The sequence below is a fragment of the Schistocerca gregaria genome, chromosome 8 (genome assembly GCF_023897955.1).
Source record: "Schistocerca gregaria isolate iqSchGreg1 chromosome 8, iqSchGreg1.2, whole genome shotgun sequence".
Lineage (NCBI taxonomy): Eukaryota > Metazoa > Arthropoda > Insecta > Orthoptera > Acrididae > Schistocerca > Schistocerca gregaria.
The window spans coordinates 241,654,755-241,676,048 of record NC_064927.1 but is presented as its reverse complement, the minus strand read 5'-3'; positions in this window follow the sequence as shown (position 1 = coordinate 241,676,048).

Sequence of the window (21,294 nt, the reverse complement as noted above, 5' to 3'; positions counted from 1 at the left end):
CGGGTAGCGTGTCACCTGTGCCTAGTTATCTGGTGTCACAATCCTCTGGAAGCTAATCAAGTACTTGTCGAATCCATGGCCCACAGAATCACAGCTGAATTGCGTTCCAATATGGACCAACACGCTTTTAAGTAGGTGTTCAAAATGATTTGGCTCATCAGTGTCTATGTCCTACGCTGGCGTTTCAGCTAATGTGGCTGACCAATACTTGCCGTCACTGCTACTACAGGGCCGCGCCAACTGCCTCCGCGAAAGCGAAATGACAACCACAGCTAAAAAAGCATTGTCATCGGGCAAAGATTACTCTGAGATGCTGCACACCGCTAAACAAGGGGTAGCTACATCGACCTAACACTCAATCTTCATAAAACTAAGCAATAAGGTTATGAAAACTGTCACAAAATGTAACAGATATTTCTAATTGGGATGATACGGCATCCTCGCGAAGGAGTCTACCTCTTTTTCATTGGAGCTCTGTTAATTCGCGTTCATGGACTCTGTATTTTGGTTTTATATAAATTCAGTATATGCTACAATCAATCAGCATTTATTGTATTTGCGCAAATAATGTTAACTTTTGCTTTCAGACGGCTACATTATGTTATGAGAACCCGGGGAAGAAATTAAAACGACGCTGAACATTTTGCAATTTTTGTTTTCGTTCTTCTCCTGTTCTACACTTCAGGTATTGTATTAACGTGGTAAGACTTGAGTTTTCTATGACACATAACCTTTGAAAGGAAGTTACACTAGTTCTGCCTCTAACACATATCATCCTTATGTCATTTATTAGTGGCCCGCGATTGAGTAGCCACTAGGTCGGCTATGATATTCCATGTCCACAACATATTCCCTTCGCTGGTATCCAGTATCCATTCCCGTTTTGAACCATTGGAAGAATCTTAGTTCTGTACACATCTCTTGTATCTCGCCCAGTCTCATTTGTAGTACGCTGTTCAGTATATTTGTCAGTCACCTTCGTGGGCGAGATCGCTGACGCAAGCCTCAGTGACGGCGTCCGACTCGGGGTGAACTAATTCCAATCTCGTTCGTAGAACCAGATCACCGCCGTTATTTGGCCGGCACGAGAAGGAGTGATGGTAGCGTAAAGTTTCTGATCATCATTGGCTGTCTCTGAGCACTATGTGGCATAACTTCTGAGGTCATCAGTCCCCTAGAACGTAGAACTACTTAAACCTAACTAACCTAAGGACTTCACACACATCCATGCCGAAGGCAGGACTCGAACCTACAACCGTAGCAGTCTCGCGGTTCCAGACTGTAGCGCCTAGAACCGCTCGGCCACTCCAGCCGGCCTGGTCATCATTCTACGCGCCAGTTTTACGGATTACTTTCCAAATCTCCCTGCAGTTTCTGATGGAATGAGGGCATGAGATTCTTTTGACGATGATTCGTCCATCGGATTTTCGGGAGGAGTAGGGTATGTGCCGGGTACGGGATTCACCCTCTCCCTTTCCTTCATCCATAAAAACTAACGTCCAACACAACTCTATACAAGCAGTCATCACATACAACGACATAATGATCAGCTAGAACATTTCTAACATTCTGCGTGGTGTCTGTTGTTCTAAGTCGTGTCTCCCTACCACTTTCGCACAACGACGCTCTGAGCGTGTTGTTTAGGGAATTGACTAGTTTGAACCTGGGACCTGTTGCTGGTAAGGAGACGCCAGACCACGCATTACATGTAGGATTCAGAAGAGTTCAGTGAGACTAGAGATGATATAACCAAATGCTTAATGATTTCAGAGTCAGCTCCACTGCACTCCCTGTAAAAGAATCTTAATACTAACTAAATTTGGTGGAAGGGGTTCAAGGCTTTCCTATTTTTAGTTAGCTGGTAAAATAATGTCGAAAAAGCAGTTAAGTTTACCATTGAAAATTTTATTCTACTCACAAAACATTGTTTATAAATTGCACTTTTGATAAAAGGAAATGTTTTAATACAGGATGATAAAAACTAACTGCGTTCAACAAAAATGTGACGAATATTCGCTGAATGGGTTTCCAAGTTCTACAATGGATCGAAGGATGATCTATGCCATATCACATCTATAATCTAGGTTTAAATTAAGTTTCACAAAATAGAAAACTATCAAAATGGTCTACAGTGACCCTCAATTATCTTTAATTAATTATCTAACTTGTGAATCACAGTGGCTGATGTGGCTTCTCAATAATTATATAACAGGAAGATCATCGCATTTCAGATTTTAACTTATGTAGCAAATGTGAATACCATGTGTTTTAGTTGACGATGGACACTAGTATTACGTAAAAAGGGGATGTAACACATGAGACTTCTGCAGTTCTGAGTGAAGCCTTATGCGCTCAAAAATGCAGCATCGCGTGCGTTCATTACATTGTCGGTGTTCGTCAGGGGGCGGCTGCCGGCGCAGCTCCATCCAGCTCGCTGTCTCAGAAGCAACTATTTTTTTTCTCCTTACTACAATTTACCGAAGCTGGTTAAAAAGAACTGTCTGGCTGTGTTTTCCTCTGACCAATTAGGGTCTCAATGTTAACCTTAAGCTCCGTCTACAAAAATTCTGTCTATCCAATGAGAAACGTTATACTTTTCGTGGTGGGGCAATGTTTTTAAAGTTTGCAACGTAACAGAGACGCGAAAAAGTCTGACGCTAAATCTTGCAGCTGGTGTGGCCTTTTTTGTGTTATCGTAAGATCTATACTGTTCTTCTGGAGGGCTCTAGCTTTTAACATGGGCTGGCGGGTGGTCCTAGCGGTTAGCTGGCGACGTGGGTGTCCATCCCTTATCGTAGGGCCTTCTAGCTTAACACGGCTCTGCTCTCCGCTTCTGTTCTCGTTTCTCCCCTCGGTACTGCGTCTGTCTCATGGTGGGAAGGTATGACATGCATTTAGGCATTCTTGTGTCAGTCTGTGGTATTCCATTTGCTCACTCGTCGTTCGTATTACTTTGGTTAATTTAATGTCACGATTTATTCAGAGCTATGTGACATACTACTGGATTTGCTTATCATGTCAGGGTTTTCATGAAAGGTGTTGGATTTGCCTGACACCTTACACATTTGACTTAATAGTTCACACAGTCGCCTTTGGCAAGGGTAACTGTGGTGACGCATCGTGGTATGGAAGCCATGAGTCCTTAGTAGGTCGCCGGGGGCAGTTTAAACCACATCTGCACACACACATCACCTAATCCCGGGGAAGGGGCGAAGAGCTCTGACGCCACGTTCAGTCACATCCGAGATGTCTTCGATTGGGTTCAGATCTGGCTAGTTGGGGGGGCCAGAACATCAAGTGAAACTCGTCAGTGTGTTCCTCGGGTCACTCCATCACACTCCTGGCATTGTGACATGACGCGTTATCTTGTTGAAAAATTCCCCTGCCGTCGAGAAATATGATCGTCATGAAGTGTGTACGTGGTCTGCACCCAATGTACGATACTTCTTGGCCTTTATGGTGCCTAGCGAAAGCTCCATTGGACCCATGAATGCCAAATTGAACGTTAGACAGAGCACAATGGATCCACCGCCATCTTGTCTCCGTCGCCCAGCATAGCCCAGCATAGTGTGAAACAGTCGCCCTCCGTTGCTGGCGGTGGCGCCGCTGTGGCAGTCACAGCTTTGGTGTCTCCCTCTGGTGGAAAGCGGAAAGGTTGCCTGTTCACGTGCATTTAAGAGGCGCTATCAGCTCGGCAGTTGGTCAGTCGGAGTGAGGCTAGGTTAGTCCCACGTCACCAGTTGCTGGTCTGTCTCTCTAGTTCGCATTTGTGCGGCAGTTAGTGTCTGTCATTTGGATCAAACTTTAAGCCAGAAAATGAGAGTCTTGCCACTACGCCAGTAACAGAAATCAGCTAGTGGTTGCCCGGTAGGGGCTGAGTTCCTGCATCTGAGTCTGCGTGTTAGGCCGCCAGCCTGCTCGAGTTACTCAGACAACGGTCATTGGCGGTTGGATCGGTCGGTTGGTCGGTCGTGCACAGAGACACGAGATGACTTGCCCGCCTTGAGCGTCGGCACATGTGTGGTCCCCACTTGAGTCCAGTGGGCCGAGCCGTATAGAAAGGAGTAGTGGCTTCGCGGTTGACACGAGAGCAACAGGAATGAAACCACGATATCGGGCTGGCCGGGGCGAGCTGCATTGGCTGGCAGCGGACGGTTCCGGAGAGCGTTGGGGGTGCTGCGCCAGGTCTTCGCCAGAAATCGCAGTTTATTAAAAGTTAAGTGATTGGAGATATGTTGTTTCATTTACTTGTTAAATTCTACTTGTTTTCTTGGTGACGTCATCAGCCGCTTTTTTTTTGGGGTCGTCCCACCATTCTTCTCAGTTTGCCCATCCGCGGGAAGGTGGTTATTTGTGAATTGGGTGGTCCGTTGTTCCCTTGTGGAGTTGGGGAGGGTTAGAGCAATCTGCGGTTCGGGTTGTTCAGGAATCCTCCTGTCAATCTGCCACACGTTATAGCTGTCTCTGTCATGTTCGTCGGATTGGGTGTTAACGAATTTATAGAATTAAGGTGTAAAGGCCGAATTCCTGAAATATGGTTTTATCTTGCCTATCTTTAAAAAATGGTTTAAATGGCTCTGAGCACTATGGGACTTAACATCTATGGTCATCAGTCCCCTAGAACTTAGAACTACTTAAACCTAACTAACCTAAGGACATCACACAACACCCAGCCATCACGAGGCAGAGAAAATCCCTGACCCCGCCGGGAATCGAACCCGGGATGCGGGCTTTGCCTATCATCTTGCGAGGCGGTATATGTGTAATATAGAGCATTTTGAACATTTAATGTAAGTCTGAATTTCATGGGTTTTATTTTAATAGTGATTTTAATAGTGATTTTCATAAAGTTGCCACCGTTCCACCGTAAGAGTCCTTTTAAAAAAAAAAGTTGCACTTTCGGTGGCAAATAATTTCTTTGTGTTAGTGTTTGTACCATTTTCATCCCTCTTACGTGGTGCATAGTTAATGTTTTTGTGGGAGTTGTTAAAATTTTTAGGTTAAAGTAATCTGGTGCGTTTCAGATTTGCACCAGTGTAGTCTTTCAGAGGTTGCTGTCAACGGTCGTAACTACGGCCGTGTTGAAAGGGAGTGGCAAGCTTCTCAGCCCGAAGGCTCATACAGTCAATATCTTTCTTTCTGCCTCTAAATAAAATTGTAACTTGATATTTGGAGGGAGCTTTCTGATTATAAATTTTAAATCTGGTTTTGAAAAGTCTTTTACGAATAAAATTCCCATTTGCTAAAGGTAATTTCATTTTCATCAGTTACTCCCTGGCAACTACTTCCACGCTCACCTACTGTGATTAAATGTGTTAATGTTCTTGATGAATCGCTTATAAATGAAGTAAATTCTTTAAGAAAAGATTTTGGAAGTAAATTCATGGTTCAATGACATTTACCATACACAATAAAATATTCGAAAACAATGTCTCTTGTTATTTTCTTACATTTGTGAACAAGTTACTTACTTGGACATTAATGTTAAAAATGGGTGATACAGGCTATCTTTTTGCAGATATCTATTGAAGCATTTTGTAACAGTAGTACCATAAAACTGATTTTCAGCTTGTAGTACGTGTGATTAAAAGATTCACTTTGTATGTTGCATTATACTGAGACACTTCCACAAAAGTGGAGAACTCTAATAATAAATCCATAGGCTTCCAAAATATATTTTTACGTGTCTATAGAATTCTGCACTCGTGAATTACTCAGGCGCCTGTAAACCTGATCATGTTTTTCTCGGAAGCACTTTGTAAATTAGTTGCGTATTACAAATGCAAAACATGACTACACGATGTACTCTTCATCCAGGTTTTGGATTAGACACAGAACAAATCGTGGCTTCTAAATCTGTATTGTCCCTCTTCTACTCCTGTATTTGCTCGCAGGGAATAAATGTCTAAAATAAAGTAGCGGCACTTGTATCCACAATTTTCGCAGCGTACCGTGGGGACTTTGCTCTGCGTATAAAAGTTCTGTCGCCTCCTTAACTTCGGTAATTACCACTCTCGGTCTATGGGCACGCGGCCAGCGGCTTAAGCCCACACTACCGAGGATTTATCCGTTAAAGCTGCACTCTTGCCTCCTAACCACGGAGAGACCACTCTACCTGGATAATGAGAAGCTCTGTCGGGAACACGAGATTAATTAGGAAACGAAAGTGGATTCACACATAAAAATCAGGCTACAGAGTAAAATCTTGTAACTTTTTCATGAACTGAATTTCTTTGAAACTGGACAGACGTTGTGTACAAATTAGATTTTAAACTACAGTATAATGCTACGACCTTCTGACAAAACACTGATTTACATACCTCAGTAGAAGGGAAGAAACGGAATCAGATGCTGCAAACAAACTACATGGAAAACCATGTCACAGAGATGGTATTGGTATAGCAAAAGATAATAACAACCTAGTAGCATAATAAAGTAGGACAGTGATACGGAAAAAATAAACCTACCAAAAATATAGGCACAGCCCGACGAACACCTGACGAATATCCAAAAGATAAAAAATATGAACGAGATCAAGGGAATAGATGAGATATCTACGTAATTTAAATAACTGGTGTGATGCATAAATTACCAAAAATGTATCAATATGACCATAGCATCTGAGTTCATGAGAATCAACACACTTCCAAACAAGGGACGATCACATAATTGCTAGAATCATAAAAAGAGCAATCAGGTATGTTAACTCTCTGAAATGTTTTTGACTGGTATCTTTGTATTTAATCATTAGTTTTCTTATTGATTTGATGCAACCCGCCCCAATTCCCCTCCTGTGCCAACTCTTTAATCTCAAAGTAACAATTGCAATCTACATCGTCAGTTATTTGCCGAATGTATTCTAATGTCTATCTTTATCTACAGTTTTTACTCTCTACAGCTCCCGCTAGTATCATTGAAATTATTCCATGGTGTCTTAAGAGATGTGCTATCATCCTGTCACTTCTTCTTGTCAGGGTTTTCTTATATTCATTTCCTTGCCGATATTGCGGAGAATCTCCTGTTTCCTTACCTTAGCAATCCACCTAATTTTCAACATTCGTCTGTAGCACCACAGCTCAAATGCTTCGATGATCTTCTGTTCCATCCCACAGTCCATGTTTCACTACTATACAATGCTGTGCTATAATCGTGCCTTCTCAGAAATAACTTCCTCAAATTGAGACCTATGTTTGATACTGGTAGACTTCCCTTGGTCAGTAATACCCTTTCTGCCAGTGCTAGTCTGATTTTTTTGTCTTCCTTGCTCCGACCGTTTAACCGTTTTGGTGTTTTGCTGCCTAGGTACAAGAATTCATTAACTTCGACTACTTCGTGGCGAGCAATTCTAATGTTAAGTTTCTCTCTGTTTTCATTTCTGCTACTCCTCATTACTTCCGTCTTTCTTCGATTTACTCTCAATCCATATTCTGTACTCATCATACTGTTCATTCAGTTGAACATGTCCTGTAATTGTCCTCTACTTTGAATGAGAGAACAATGTCATCAACGAATGTTATCATCGATATCCTTTCATCTTGCATTTTAAACGCACTCTTGACTCTTTTTTTTATTATCGTCATTGTTTGTTGAACATATAGATTGAACAGAGTGAGCGAAAGACTACATCGCTGTTCTTGGTCTTCAGTCATCCATTCTTGTTGTAAATCTTAGGTTGCCAAATCTGTCAGCCTGGGGTACTAGGGACTGTGATATCGGAGTTGCCAAATGAAGGCTAAGAAAAAGATGGGAAAGGAATAAGTAAGGGTAAGAGACGATCGGGATAACCTTAAGAATATTTCAAGTACGAAAGAGATGGCTTACAAAACCATCGATCGACCAGTTCATGAGCATATTCGTCTACCTGACCAGTGAAAAGTTTAATTAAATGAAGAGATAAAAGAGACTGAAAGAAGAGATCCACGTTTTGCCATGAGTCTATTTGTTAGTCTCACAGAAGAACTCCTCACAAAAATTCCAGAGAGAGGGTTCCAAAATGAGGAAAGAAGCGTACTGTCTGTAACACGTATCTCACAGAATAACCGTGAAATTAAATTAGGATGGATTGTGATTGACTAGGATGCGGACAATCCAAGGATGAACATTAATAAAACCGATAAAGTACAGGGACGGATTCCTGACTAGAAATGGAGAAAAAGAATAAGTGTCCGAAACGACATCGTTGTCACGATAAATGACACGAATTCCTCCGACCACGTCCATTGTGTTCCTTATGTATTGCAGGCTGCGTGATTGACGCAGCATACTGAAAGAGCAGAATGGTCCTGTATCCATGCCGGAAACAAGACAAATTGGTGTCTGTGTACGGCCAAGCAGAGGGGGCACGGCCAAGCAGAGGGGCACAGCTGTATCAAAACAAGCACCATCACGAAACCACCCACATAACACGACATTTCAACTCCTTTTTGGGGGTCGATCATGGGGCCTTTCGGGCAGAAGAACATGAAGGGAGGCTGCAGACTGTGCGTATACCAAATTTGGAGGACCGGATTCTAGAGGCTATTGAGACGAGCCCTAATGCTAGCTACAAACAAGTGACCTGCCAACTAGTTGTAAGCCAAAGCATGATTATGTATATCCCGCATGCCAACTACTACTATCTCTATCACCTGCAATCCCATGGAGGACTTTTAATATCTGTTGTGAAGTGGATGCGATGCAATTCTGTACTGTGTTCCGCGAAGATCTGTTGTCGCTGCGCCGGCCGCAGTGGTCTAGCGGTTCTAGGCTCTCAGTCCGGAACCGCGCGGCTGCTACGGTCGCAGGTTCGAATCCTCCCTTGGGCATGGATGTGTGTGATGTCCTTAGGTTAGTTAGGTTTAAGTAGATCTAAGTTCTAGGGGACTGATGACCACAGATGTTAAGTCCCATAGTGCTCAGAACCATTTGAACCATTTTTTTGTTGTCGCTGCAAGCACACCGGCCGTTTCCGGACATATGTTTCTAGAATCTTTTTTCCTCCATTACCAGCCAGGAATTGGTATCAGCAGTTTTTTGGTTTCATTAATGTTCACCATGTATATTTCCTTGCATCATCCATGATGGAATAGTAAAGCGGAAATTAATATCCATGCACGAGCTACCCTCCGCCACAGATTGTACGATGACTTATGGAGTGTGCAGATACCCATGTAGAAGAAAACCTGAGAATCGTACTCGTCGTCACCTATTTCATCGAAATTTGTGGTACCTATATGCAGCGCTTGGCCAGAATTGTGTCAGAAGTGGGAGCTCCACATGGCTGAAGGTTTAGAAGTAAGATCATTTTTAGCGCGAGTTGAACGGAGCGTAAGTCACTGTGTCAGCGTAGTTTCCAGGTTGGTGCAACGGAAGCAGTACAACACGATAATCCGTACGTCGTGGGATCGAGTCCCTATGTTGTAACCTTCTTTTGTTTGAAATTTTTACGCTACTTATATTGAAATGCTCAACACATTGTATCTCATGTGATGAAACCCTGTGTGCAAGAGAACAATTTTCTTCTGTTAAGTGGCTCTCGGGAAGGACAGCAAATTCACAATTATACGACGAGATTTTGAAGATGAAGAACGATTTATCCCAAATTCGCTTTGCTAGTGCAACCCTGCGATACCTATTATGGTCAGGTGTAAAAAATTGATCGAAGAGCTTTAAAACTGCTCTTATCTCTTTGAGGGAGAGAAAGAAACCACATCCCTAGAAGGCTACATCAAAATACGTTCCACTGTACATGCTCAACTATCCTCGCCAGAGTTTGGCGAAAAGATGCACCACGCGTGGTTTAGTGCCAAACTATGGTTTGGGAGAAATTTTTTTATGAATGTAACTCAAGGTTTTTTGTATAGACGTTTAAACATCGACATAAAAGTGACAAAGTCGGCGTTTAAAACTTGTGCAAGAACCGACAAAGTTACTGCTTTCCCTGTTTCTATCATGAATAATAACCCCAGCATCTGTTAATAATCAACTGAAAACAATTGAAAGTATCTAATTTTATACATGATGTTCCCGTGTATGTGTATTTGCAGCCAAATAATTTCCTTTTCTTTAGTTTCATGAAAATATTTATAAATAGATTATATTCAATTTCGGTAGTGTAAGTATCGTAAAAATTGAAAATTAGGAAGAAAATATCGTGCAGAAAGTCGAACACACGACCTTCGGATTAGCATTTCCAGCAGATGGGAAAAGAATCACAACATCAAGGAGGAATTGAGTGATATAAACGAAAGTTAATAGTTTCCTACAATGAAAGATAATGTCTATTCAAATTTCGCGTCCGTCGCATAGGAATGGTCCCATAAGCACCACTATGAGGATGAAAATCAGGTTTCCTTGAAATACATTCTGTAGCGTTGGTGAGCGTTAGCTGCCTATCAGGTTCTACCTAGTGATTCGATGTTACTCAAGAATGCCTTAAAGTTGATAAAGACGTCATTATCAACAGCTCACTGGGTATAAATGAGGTAATAGGGCTAAGAGAAGCTGGATGTTCCTTCTGCGATATTTCTGAAGGACTTGGCAGGAATGTAGCCACTGTACATGACTGCTGGCAGCGGTGGTCGCGAGAGTATACGGTCGCAAGAAAACCGGGGTCCGGGTGATCACATGGCAGTAACACGAGGGAAGACCATCGTGTACGAAATATGATTCTTTCACATAGTACTGCATCTACAGGAGCAATTCGAGCAGCAGTTGGCACCACAGTAACACAAAAAACAATTATATATCGGTTACTTCAAGGATAGCTCCGAGCCAGATTCCCTGTAGTAAGCATTCCACTGATCACTCTGCGACTTCAATGGTGTCATTGGAGGGTAGGGTGTAGATCTGCAGTGTTTTCTCATGGAAGCTGGTTCTGCCTCTGGGCCAATGATGGCCGTGTGTGGGTTAGAGGGAGGCCAGTTGAGGGCCGACAACGAACCTGTGGGCGTCTTACACACAGTTTACGTACAGCTGAAATTATGGTCTGGGCCACGATTTTTTACTACAGCGGTAGTACTGTTGTGGTTATCCCACACTCCCTTACTGCGATATTCAACGTCAGTCTGATGATTTGAGCTGCGCTGACATTCATGAACGGCATTCAATGAGGATTTTTCAAACTGTGCAACGCTCGCCCACAGACCGCTGCCGGCCGGAGTGGCCGAGCGGTTCCAGGCGCTACAGACCCGAACCACGAGACCGCTACGGTCGCAGGTTCGAATCCTGCCTCGGGCGTGGATGTGTGTGATGTCCTTAGGTTAGTTAGGTTTAAGTAGTTCTAAGTTCTAGGCGACTGATGACCTCAGAAGTTAAGTCCCATAGTGCCCAGAGCCATTTGAACCATTTGGACTTAAATACGTAACCTAGACAAACGTATACCCGAACTTTCATAACTCTACATTAAGTACTTTTCAGTGTTGCGATTTTATCCATCAGTGTATACTCTTTTCACTGTGGCAATGGCTGCCTCGAAACTTTGCTGGCGTCCCTTGCGCAACACGCGGCATAAGTGTTTTTTTTTCCTTTTTTTATTTTTTTTCCTACAAGCAGCCTGTCTGGTGTTTCTACTCCCGTCACTTTCATTTCTGGCCAAACTGTGTATACACCACAAAATTTGACGAAATCATTGAAACGAAAGAGGCGGAGTGAGATTTTTTGAAGTTGCAGTTTTATTCAAAAATGTTCAGATGTGTGTGAAATCTTATGAGGCCTAACTGCTAAGTTTATCAGTGCCTAAGCTTACACACTACTTAACCTAAACTATCCTAAGGACAAACACATACACCCATGCTCGAGGGAGGACTCGAAGCTCCGCTGGGATCAGCTGCACAGTCCATGACTGCAGCGCCTTAGACCGCTCGGCTAATCCCGCGCGGCTGCAATTTTGTGCTATATCTGTCCTGGTAGTTTCCTGGAACAACTACGGGCGACGTACAGACGACCTCCTGAACATTTTTTTCTATTACACTGCAGTAGCATGTCTGGACACCGTTCGCCTTAATTTCTTCGCGACCTACACACGCGCCGCAATCACGCCATAGGATGTCCGAGATTCGTTTGCCGTAGCCGGAGCCGTGAAAACAGAAGTGCGCTCGACGAGACCAATTATTTAACCGGGCCTTCACACGCAAGCGGCGCGACGTGGCCGGCGGCTGGGAAATATCCGCTCCTGGAATAAAGCGGCCGGCGTCCTGCGCGCCGCATCCATTATACATCCAAAGCGAGCCCGCCGTAGCCTCGCAGTTAACGCCGGGCGCTTAATACGTGGCTGTAGCTCGCCCCCCACCCAGACCCCGGCTCCCGCCTCCGTCGCGGGCAAGTGGCGCTGCATAATTCAGAGGCGCACCTGCAGCCTCCGTTGTTATTACTGACTGCTAAATATCTAAAAAGGAGACCAGCTGGCGACCGCACCACTCTGTAATTTGTCGCAGTTTGAGCGGCCAGTTAGACCTCATAGCGGCCGGCAAAGACTCTCCCAAGGCCTCGGCACGACAACGCAGTACGATTTCCCGGCCCTCCTCGTGCGGACTTCCGCCACATTGCGAACCATCGATCGCGAGGGGCATGCGACTCTTTAATTGGTACTGTGCGCTGTTCACCTACTTTTGACACGAAGCTTCTGCGACTTCGGTTTGCTAACAGGGACGGGTTGAAACGTAGCGCCTAGTATTGCGGATGTGTAACTCAGATTGTAGCGGGCAGGTACCTTCACGCACGAGACATGGCTCTAACAAGACGGATGTGCGATCCGGTCCAATAGGTGGCTGCAAGTACACTGAAGAGCGGAAGAAACTGTCTAATATCGTATAGCGCCCCCCCCCCCCTCCCCAGAGCAAGCAGAATTGCCCCAACACAACGTGAAATCAACTCGTCAAATGTCTGAAGCAGTGCTGGAGGGTACTGACACCAAGAATCCTGCAGGGCTGCCCATAAATCCGTGAGGGGGCGGAGATATCTTCTGCAACGTGTCCCAGATACGTTCAATAATGTTCATGCGTCTTGAGTTTAGAGGCCAGAGGAATCGATTAAATTCAGAAGAGTGTACCTGGAGCCACCCTGTAGCAATTCTGGAAGTGTAGGGTGTCAGATTGTCCTGCTGGAATTGCCCATATCCGTCGGAGCGCAAGATGGACATGAATGGATGACGTGATGAGACAGGATGCTTACGTAGGTGTCACCTTTCACAGTTGTATCTAGACGTGTCACGGGTCTCATATCGCTTCAACTGCACACGACCGACACTACTACAGAGCCTCCACCAGACTGAACAGCCCCCTGTTGACATGCAGGGTCCACGGATTCATGAGGTTATCTCCATATCAGTACATGTCCATCCCCTTGATACAATTTCAAATCGGATTCGTCCGCTCAGGCAACATGTTTCCTGTGATCAAAATTCCAATGTTGGAGGTGACGGGCCCAGATGAAGCATAAAACTTTGTGTCATGCAGTCATCAAGGGTACACGAGTGGGCCTTCGGCTCTGAAAGCCCATATCGATGATGTTTTGTTGAAAGGTTCGTACGCTGACACTTGTTGATGGCCCAGCATTGAAGTCTGCAGAAATTTGCGTAAGGGCTGCACTTCTGTCCCGCTGAAGGATTCTCTTCAGTCGTCGTTGGTTCTGTTCTTGCAGGATGTTTTTTTGCCCGTAACGATGTCGGAGATTAAATGTTGTCCGCAGCTCGTGGTCGTGCGGTAGCGTTCTCGCTGTCCACGCCCGGGTTCCCGGGTTCGATTCCCGGCGGGGTCAGGGATTTTCTCTGCCTCGTGAAGGCTGGGTGTTGTGTCATGTCCTTAGGTTAGTTAGGTTTAAGTAATTCTAAGTTTCTAGGGGACTGATGACCATAGACGTTAAGTCCCATAGTGCTCAGAGCCAGTTTTTTTATTAAATGTTTTAGAGGTTTCCTGATGTTAACAGTACACTCGTGAATGGTTGTACGGGAAAATCCCCACTTCATCTTGAAACGTCCCCTTAGAAAAATTATAAATGACTCTGCTTAAACTGACACACAATATTTTTAGCGCAACACAATCGCATTTTCTAAAATCCCTACAAAAGAATGGCCCTGCCTAACATTAACCTATACCTTTCACAAATCACTTAACTCACAAAAATCTGCGTTATTCGAACTACTGCAATACAGCGAGCGCCACTACTGTCAGCTAAATAAAAGATTCAAATTTCTGAAGGCATTAACTACTGATAGGCATAGTTAGCAAATGAAAGATTTTCATAGAGAACAAACAATGTATTTACCTTAATAGTGTTCAAAAGTCATAATATATATAGCAGTTCATGACAACCAGTCTTACAAATGTCCTGTTTCTGTTGGACACACGTGCTGATCATTTTCTCTCAAAATTCCGCCATCTCTCTCCCCACATCCACCACTGCTGGCAGCTCACATCCAACTGCGCAACGCTAAGCGCTGTTAACAGCCAACTGCTCAACACTACAATGGCGAATATTACTCCAACAATGCAAACCAACCACAGCCTTCTCACAGTACAGTCAGTGATTTTCGTATAGAACGCTACATGGCGTTATCAACATAAAAACCTAAACAGCCTACTTACATAGCCCCCATGCTCCCCACAAAAAATTTTACAAATTGTTTTGGGCAGTGGCCAATACAGATTTGAAAAAAAATTCTTAATTACAATAACAATGAAATCAAATGCACACACTTATTCATCCAAAGTTGGTCAAAAGCTAAAATTTTCTCACAGTCCATAAAGACATCCTTGATCATCCATCACAGTAAAATTGCAGTTTTTTTCTCAAAGTCTGAGCAGTAAAATAAAATGCACATGGAAGTAGTGGATTTCTATGCAGTCTTGAAGAAGTATTGTTGTCCTTCCAACAGAAAGACAGTGCTAACTCTTGGCATGCAGACAGGTAATGGGCCACAACAGAGCAAACCCACAGCAGAGTCAGTCGAAGTTTTGGAGAATATTGGTTGGTACGTCATCACAGAACAGACCCACTGTAGTCCTGGTAGAGATTACGGTTTGGTGGGCCACCAGAGGTGCAGACCCACTGCAGTCCTTGTAGAAATAATGGTATTGGTGGGCCATCAAAGATTCAGACCCAATGTAGTCCTTGTAGAGACAGCCAGCAGCCATCTTTTGCGACTGTGTAGGTGCACAGTCACCATCGAAGAGTCTTGCGGACAATATAGCAAGTCCATAAACCACCACTTGTGCAGTCACAATTTTTTTTTAAATGTCCTTAGAACCAGCAATGCTGTTATCCGATCCTTGCTGAATTATTAACACTCATGCAAACACTAAAAGTCCTCTTTTTTCACATATTGTGCATGTACTATGACCAACATAAATGGGTGCAGTGATATGAATGCTTCCAAGTTACTTAATTTGATAAACTGTTGTGAACTACAATTTTATAACATGAGAATACAATAACAAAGGTACAAAATACACCATTAAAGAACATAACAATACAGATAACATTTGTAGTAATACAGGCTTTACAAGAGAATAGGAATAAACATGTACATCAGTGATACAGGAATTTTGACATAAGTAAATAAATAAAATAATGAGAATAGTTTTCTAAACATTAATTTCACATATGAGCATTGAAACAGAACAAAATTAATAATGTCTAAACATCTTTAAATGTAAATAACATTTTATAAGAACAATTTTACAACATAACTCTTATCAGATAAACACATAAAACAGGAAGAACAAAAATACACAATGGTACAGACGAACATAGTGGAATAACACAAAAGGAAAAAGAACAGTGTTTGTTTTGAGTGTAACATTTGGTACTGCAGTCCAATCCTAAACTTCATACCATAGACCTTTCCTCTTATTTCAACATTTGTTTCCACCAAAAAAATCCTATCCAACCATGCTTTCTGTATTCTATTCATATCCACTTTCAAAATAGTTATTCTCGACTGTACACTACTATTTTAGGCCAAACCATTTTATTATAGCTTCTCAATGTATTTCTTCCAATTTATCACAACTCGTTCTCGTACGTAGGCTACCCCCTCTTAAGCTAACTTGTATCTACAAGAGCTCAGATATATATACTAAGAGACGTGGCAATGCAGCAACACACAACAAATTAACACAAAAAGGAATGACAAAAAAATGCAAATTTGCAAAGCAAGCAGCAGTATATCTAAATTAGCAGAGCAAATCCAACATTATCACTAATATGAGCCAATTTGCAGCAAAGAGAAAAAAAATCAGTAGTAAAACTGGCTTAACCGAGTAATACAAAGTTAAATTCAGTAACACTATGGCTGGAAAACAGCAGCAGCAAATGCAATAACTTCTATCTAATCATGACAAACCCACAAGCAAGAAAAAAAATCAATGCAGATAAGGGAAATGTCTATTCACATCCTAATGTTTATGTAATTAAAGTCGTGCACCACAACTAATTCTACAAAAAATATTGGCAAGTACTTGAAAAGGAAATTATGTGAGCAGTTACTGTTATTAGTCCCTTCTTATTGTTCTTTCCTTTCCAAGTGCTCCTTTTTCGAGGAATATGGATCATAAATTTATTATTTAATAGATCTGTTGACAAAAAAGTGTTCACATTAGCAAATGCATTTAATTTTATTTTATAAAACTAATGCTGCAACACAACTGGAAACCAGATATCAAATGAAATAAGCAACTACGTACAAAGTAAACCATAAAAATATCATTCAATAGTCATGTGGCATTTCATAAGTTAGTGGAAATTCTCTCAATTCTCATAGAAAGACGCTTGTCATAGTTAAGTGTGGAGATTAAGTATCTTTCCAAGTAATGAGGGTGTCGTATTTGCGATGCTTTCTAGAAAGCAATGTCAATAGCGAGGTTAATGGCCTCTCCTTTTTTTTGTTGTGCCTCTGAAAGGCGCGAATTTTGTTTTTCCAGGCGACTGTCGCATAGCTTGGCGCCTACAGAGCACTGCGTCAAGGTCACTTAGCTTTCTTACCGAAATATTTACGACAGCAGTTTCCGCTACAGTGACAGTCTCATAAAAATTTCACAGGTCGAGAATTTGCGTTACAAATGTGTAGAAACAAAATCCTATAAATATAACAGTGTCCAAAAAATATTCGTCGGCATTGTGATACATTCACGCACTTACACACATTTCATAACTCTTAAAGTACGATTCTTGGTTTCCAACATCCTCTTCCACAAATCGGAGTCCCTAACCACTACTCATTACTCTTTACCTTATTATACATATACATATTCGTCGACATGTCAATCTTGCGTCGACACTTCAATATTTAATCATAATAAATACGTAGTATAATCAGATTCCTCATATAGGATCAGCTTATTGATCATAAACATACCTCACATTGTCACGTAATAATATCATAACATCTCAGTCAAATCTCAAAATCATCGTAGCTTACTCCAATAATTTCAAAACCTAAACAAATTCTCTGCTCGTTTCAATAGTGTCATCTGCTTCAAACGTACTTTAAAAATCATGATCCCATACAAATGCATCATTCAAAGCTCTCATAGTATCACAATGGTTCCAAAAAATATGAACCGTTCACAAACTACAGACTAAATACAATTTCATAAGTGTGAAGTTATCCAACTGTGTAATTACTTAAACATCTGTCACTAATGTCGTAAAAAAAATGTTTGTCTCGCTCAGTTTAATGATCAGATAGCTGTGTAATTCTGTGTTAGTGGAATATTGTACCGATGTGTAAAGTTGTATAAGCAAATACCATATTAGCTAGGGCTCCTTGTGCTTGCCAAACACACAGTACACAAAGTAAATGTGTACCCTCCTGAGGATTAATGTAATTATACCCTGAAGTGTTACAGATTACAGCAATGGAATGAAATGTATCGCGGAAAACTTTCTTTGTAATTCAAAAATCTTTAAAAATAAATGTATGATTGTCCTGTAACGCTAAATGTGCGTCTTGCTGTAAGATAATTCTGTGGAAGTGTCGTAGTTATCGTCATCTGCAAGCAAATTTCTGCTGAAGTCAATGTACTCACCTCATCATAAACAAAAGTGAAATGCTTTGCGTATAGATATCGTAGTTATTACGCTTATTGACGTGATGACGAAAGTACTGTACTGTATTGTTGTGCTACAGAAAAGGCTGTCTCATTGTAGCTATACCACAAAAGTACTACTAAAACATGTTTTACTTTCCAGAATAATAAAGAAAAAATGTGCAGATATAAAAACAAATACGTAAGCATGAGTATCAAAGATACAGTACGTTAATAACGTTTGTATTGTTTACATTGCCTTAAGAGTTTGTCCTGTATTGTATTTTAACTGGGGACCTAGAAACGACGGAGAGGCTCCGTCCCCGCCGCAGCCGCAGTGGTCCACAACCCCACGACGACTACCGCAGTCCACTTCACCCCTCCACCGCCCCACACCGAACCCAGGATTATTGTGCGGTTCGGCCCCCAGTGGAGCCCCCCAGGGAACGTCTCACACCAGACGAGTGTAGTCCCTATGTTTGCGTGGTAGAGTAATGGTGGTGTACGCGAACGTGGAGAACGTATTTGTGCAGCAATCGCCGACATAGTGTAGCCGAGGCGGAATAAGGGGTATCGGCCCGCATTCGCCGTGGCAAATGGAAAACCGCCTAAAACACTTACAGACTGGTCGGTTCACCGGACCTCCACGCAAGTCCACCGGGCGGGTTTGTGCCGGGGACCAGGCGCTCCTTCCCACTCCGGAAAGCCATGCGTTAGACCGCACGACTAACCGAGCGAGCTCTTAAGAGTTTGCTGAGGCATTACTTTTCAGCATGCCTTCGTAGAAATGTTGGTGTCGGCCACGGAATTAAACTGCACAACAGATTCATAGTGATACAAAAACTGTTGACATAACAGATTGGCATAGATGCGTGAAACATCGGCAGACAGTAAGGAATGGGGCAAAGATATAAGGCATTGATGTATATTTTAAATTTTTTTAAATTTACATAAATAAATCTTATAAAATGAAATATGTTTTCCAAAATATTTCAGTTCCACAATGTGATAAAAATAAATATTAAAATATATTACGCTTTTCACTTGGATGTGGCAGAAGCACTGTTAGACAATTCATAATGGTGTAACTGAACTCCACGTTACCGAAATGACAAAATAAATGCGTCGATATGCTGCCGCTTTAACAACTAGGGGGACCGGTAGTCATCAAATCGAATTCTTGTACTTCTGCAAACATTATAAATCTCAGTGAGACATGTAAGGGTGAGCAAAAGAAGATTACTCCTCGAAAACAGTGTTAACTGTTGGTGGGTGTCCGGGTTCCTTAAATGATTTTTCAGGAGACTGGGTCTGTAGCGTGAACGTGTTACTGTATTTGGTACCCGCTCTAACTTTATGCTCACATTAAATTGTACTGCGCCATTACGATGAATAGAGTTGGACGCAAGATATTTTATTGTCACACATCATTAAAAAGGAACCTTTTACGCTTTCTATCCTGTGATTAACTGAATTATAATAATCACAATGATTGTGTAGTAGTGTTACATCCCGTCAAAAACTGCTTCAACAAGAACACCCGTGCTGTTTAAACATCATAAAACAATGAGCAATACAGCTGCCTTAAACGTTGAAGAATTATGATGATATCACCAAGTTATGTGAAGAAGAGATTACTACCTTCTAAAGGCAAAATCATACGACCACGCAACCGTGGAAAGAAGGGTCACTATCCGCCCCCGGAATCTGAATGCAGTCTCTTTACACATTACAAAAGTCAGCATTTTCTATTACCGCTACTCTACCAAACTGCAGATCTAACACTCGAGCGTGATAGAACATACTGCTAGTTCAACGGTCATTGTAGATCTCGGTTTTAGTTATCACGCTGTTAAGGGGCAGTTATGCTAATTCCCATGTACGATGGCGATTACAGTGATCTTTTGCGGTCAAGACGACTTACAGAACGCTGTCAAATTACAGGCGCAAAATTTCCTCTGCCACTTCTTCGTAGAGCTTTCATCGAGCTGCAGCAAGACAGCAGCATAGCTTCTGCTCTCTGACGAGCGTATTCCTGGTAGCACTTAAGTGTGGCAGTAGCAAGCGTGCTTCTCATCTGTCCTCAGTTGCACTAAGGACGCCTCATCTACTTGATGCACAACGAAATCCCAACAGTATTTCACCGTTTCTTTGTCGACCACGAAGGCCCTAAATGACTTCGTGGTTCGGCATCTAGATTTATACTTCAATTCAACAGACTCTGAAGTACACGGACAGTCTCTACTGAGGTAGTTTTCATCTGGCCTTTATTTACAAGCTCAGGAGCACTAGTTGGAAAAAAGTACAATTTCGAGGTCGAAAAGTTGTCATCTAGAGGAATTAAAACTCTATAGAGTACAGCAAAAAGAGACATACGGTCATAGAGCCACGAATTTTGCGTTCCAGTCGAAATGGTTGTACAAGATGAGACAAGGAAAATACTGCTAGCAGACAGACGGCGTAGCAATGGGGCCCCACCTATCTCCGCTGGCAGTCGAGATATTCATGGAAGCCTGTGAAACAATGAACCTCGGTTCAGCTCCTTTACGCCCACGTTGCTGATTCAGATAAGTGGACGACACATTCGCTGTACGACCTCATCGTGAAACGGAGCTACACAAGTTTCATAAATATCTGAACAACATACACGGGAAGGTAAAGTTCAAGCTCGAAGCATTCCATTTCTAGACGTCGAAATATACAGGAGAACGGATGGAACACTGAGGCACAGAGCATATCGCAAGCCTACACATACAGACAAGTATCTGCACGCCCAATCCTACTACCACCCAGCGCAGAATAACTCAGTCATTCGTTCTTTTCCAACCCGTGCGCAGCGCGTAAGTGATGATCAAAACATCACACGTGAGCTTAAAAGGCTACGCACAACGTTTCTAGCCAACGGCTACAGCCATAAGTCGATCCACACAGCCTTATCGACGAACACAAGCAAGAAAGATAAGCAAGAAATAGACAAACTGCAGCCAACAGTGCGCTTACCTTATGTGAAAAATGTTACTAACCGAATAGGGAAACACCTTCGCCGCGTTAGGGTGCTGCCTGTCTTCTATAGTGGTCGTAGGATCCAGGACATGCTAGGCTCCTCTAAGGACAAGGTCCAAATGGCTCTGAGCACTATGGGATTTAACAGCTATGTTGATCAGTCCCCAAGAACTTAGAACTACTTAAACCTAACTAACCTAAGGACATCACACAACACCCAGTCATCACGAGGCAGAGAAAAATCCCTGACCCCGCTGGGAATCGAACCCGCGAACTCGGGAGCGGG